The sequence below is a fragment of the Balaenoptera physalus genome, assembly GCF_965194825.1.
Source record: "Balaenoptera physalus genome assembly, chromosome: 10".
NCBI classification, from domain to species: Eukaryota; Metazoa; Chordata; class Mammalia; order Artiodactyla; family Balaenopteridae; genus Balaenoptera; species Balaenoptera physalus.
This window is the reverse complement of record NC_138889.1, coordinates 97,908,259-97,909,110: the sequence shown is the minus strand read 5'-3', so window position 1 is coordinate 97,909,110 and position 852 is coordinate 97,908,259.

The following is an 852-nucleotide window of genomic DNA, read 5'->3' as shown; positions in this document are numbered from 1 at the left end:
GGATGTAATAAAACCACCGCTAACCTGGCCCTGCTCACAAATCTCTCCCCCTTGCCTCCACCCTGCGGCCAGCTCGCCTGCCCCTGAGCTACTTCAACACTTTTTCATGGCAAGATTGACCTGAGAAAAGGGAGAAAAGGGGGAGTGAACTCTGTCATTCACTTTTTGTTCATTTGTTCATTCATTCATTCATTCATTCGTCATTCATCTCTCACCCATTCACTTTTTATTGAATGCGTAGTGTATGCCAGGCACTGAAGATGCAACAGTGAAGGAGGACAGCCTCACCTCTGTCCTCCTTGGTCCTCTGGTAGGAAAGATAGGATGTCTTGTAAACAGGTAATTAAGCCCTTAATTAATTACAGTTAATTACAGAGGGGATGGCCTTACAGGAAGGCCAAGCAAGACTGGATTGTCGCCTTCAAGAGCAGAACTGTGTCTATGTGATGCATCCATGTACACTGGGTCCCTACGAGGTCCTTTATGAATATGTGTCCAGTGAATGAATGAATGAATGAATGAGCTGTAGATCAGAAAAGGCTTTCCTGAAGGACAGAAGTTGAGTTCTAAAATAATGTCTCCCAAATGGAGAGTCCAGTGGATTACATGAAGAAAAGAGTAGAAATTCTATTTATTTTTATTTCTCAATTTTAAAATAAGAACCTAACATTTTCTCTCATTATATATACAGATCGATGATACACTATGTGGTATATACATGAAATTCACAAATAGCTCTACATGCAGTGGGGTGTGCTCCGTGTTTTTACTGCTGGGGAGAGGCGTGTGATCAAGAGTTGGGAGACCCCTCGTCTTAGCTCAGGCTGCCCTCACGAAATACCATACACTGCA